A 2,606-nucleotide genomic window follows, 5' to 3' on the forward strand; every position below is an offset into this window, starting at 1 on the left:
ATAACCGTCTTGTGGGAGTGGTACTGGTAACCGTCTTGTGGCAGTGGAGCTGGCGCGAGGGAGTCCGATAGTTTATCCTGCTGTTTTATGTTACCTCATGTCAACTGCATAAAATGTGCTGCTGTTTTTTCCCTGGGGTCTTACAGATTTATAGTGGTGACGGGAAATCTAGTTCATTCTGTGGAACCAGTTCATTCAAAAGATTACTTCATTCAGTTCATTGTGTCTTTAGCTCTGGGACACTTGAAAAGTGATTGGAAACATAGAAAATACATAGGGGAGCCTTGGAATGTGTAACATTTCCTTTATATGTGTGTGTGTGTATATATATATACTCCCATAACAAACTAATAGAGCCATAACGAAGGGCAACTTCACACTGCGTTTTTTTGGCGCTGTTTTTTTATGTGGAAGCCGCGTCGGAATCGGCCCCAAAAACCGTCCAAAATCGCTTGATTGTAATGGGAGGTGGAGATGTTTTTCCCTCGAGTGGAAAAAAACGCTCGTGTGAAAAAAAAAAAATCTTCATGTTTTTACTTTCCGTGTTTCCGACTCTGACCTCCCTTTGACATCAATGGGAGGCAGAGAAAGCGTTTTTCTGTGTGTTTTTTGCCTGCAGCGCTCAGTGGCCGAAAAACGCAGCGAAGAATTTTAACGCAGATTTTTTCTGCCTGCAAAATACTCTGTGTGAACAGGGCCTGACGGTTCAAATTATCGGTCAAAAACAGGATTTGTCCAACTTTTGGATGTTGTGAGTCTGTTTTTTTTTCTTCTCTAACTACTTGTCCTGCTTTTAAAAATATTCTGTCACAGGGAATAGAAGAGGCCAGTAAGTCCTAAAGAGGTTGAGAGGGAATGTATCATGTGACTTGTGAACTAAGGCCCCATGCACACGAACATTTTTTTGTAGCCGCAATTGAATTGCGGTCCCATTCATTTCTATGGGCCCATGCACATGACAGTGGTTTCCACGGTCTGTCCATTGCCCAGGAACCTGGACCGCAAAAAGATAGGTCATGTCTTATTACGGCCGTGTTTTGCGGTCCAGGCTCATAGAAATTAATGGACGCGACCATGTGCACGGCCCACGATTTGCGGGTGACCCTCCACGGCAGTCCGAGCTGAAAATCACGGCCGTTCACACCACTATGGTCGTGTGCATGAGGCTTAACTTAAAGAGAACCTTTCACCTGCCCATACATGTGCAGCATGTAATGTGCAGGGCTGCACAAAACCCGGGGCACTTTAAAAAAAAAAATTCTACCACCCTCCGTTATTTAATTATCGGTGCCGCTCTATTTGGCGCCCAATCTTTAAATAAACCACTGAACTGTCAATGGGGCGTGTAATGGCAAGCGGGCATGTAACATGGCTACAGTGATACAGGAGAGCGTGTGAGCGCGCACTCTCTCACTCTTCAGCTCTCGGCAGACAAGGACAAGACTGATCTCTCACGAGAGAGTGAGAGCGTGCGCGCTCACACGCTCTCCTGTATCCAGCTCTTGCTGTAACACTAGCCATGTTACATGCCTGCTTGCCATTACACGCCCCATTGACAGTTCAGGGGGTTATTTAAAGAGGCTCTGTCACCACATTATAAGCGCCCTATCTCCTACCTAATCTGATTGGCGCTGTAATGTAGATAACAACAGTGGTTTTTATTTCGAAAAAAGATAATTTTTGAGCAAGTTATGAACAATTTTAGATTTATGCTAATTAGTTCTTAATGACCAACTGGGTGTTTAACTTTTTACCAAGTGGGCGTTGTAAAGAGAAGTGTATGACGCTGACCAATCAGTGTCATACACTTCTATTCATTCATGCCCAGCTTGATCCACAGCACAGCATGATCTCGCGAGATCACGCTGTGATGGTTCTTCATTGGAGCCATGGAAGACTGAACAGACATCACCTCCAGCTACTGCAGATTCGGATAAACGTCCTGGCACGGCTGGAGGAGATGTCTGTGTACTCTATTCCATCGCTCCGGTGAAGAACCTGTGGGAGGAAGTCCCTTCACAGCGTGATCTCGCGAGATCACACTGTGCAGTGAAAGAAGCTGGGCTGAAATGAAGGGAAGTCTATGATGCTGATTGGTCAGCATCATACACTTCTTTACAACGCCCACTTGGTCTAAAGTAAAAACACGCCCAGTTGGTCATTAAGAAACTAAGTAGCATAAATCTAAACTAGCTCAAAAATTATTGTTTTTCAAAATAAAAACCACTGTTATCGACATTACAGCGCCTATTAGATTAGGTAGGAGATAGGGCACTTCTAATCTGGTGACTGAGAATCTTTAAATATCGGGCACCAAATATAACGGCACTGATATCTAAATAACGGAGGAGGGTAGGAAAAAAATGTAAAGTGCCCCAGGGTTTGTGCAGCCCTCCCCATTACATGCTGCACATGTATGGACAGGTGAACGGTTCTCTTTAATGAACTAGTGAACTAATATGCTAGGAGAACGAATCATGGCAGTCTAGTTAATTAAGATGCATATGACACTGAATGAAACAGCGCCATCTATAGTAGTTTACAGGTACTGACCTGTGGTGAATGTGTATGAGCGAGCTGAAAAGCAGTGTAGCATCTACCACAGA

Source organism: Rhinoderma darwinii, chromosome 1 (genome assembly GCF_050947455.1).
Source record: "Rhinoderma darwinii isolate aRhiDar2 chromosome 1, aRhiDar2.hap1, whole genome shotgun sequence".
In the NCBI taxonomy this organism is placed as follows: domain Eukaryota; kingdom Metazoa; phylum Chordata; class Amphibia; order Anura; family Rhinodermatidae; genus Rhinoderma; species Rhinoderma darwinii.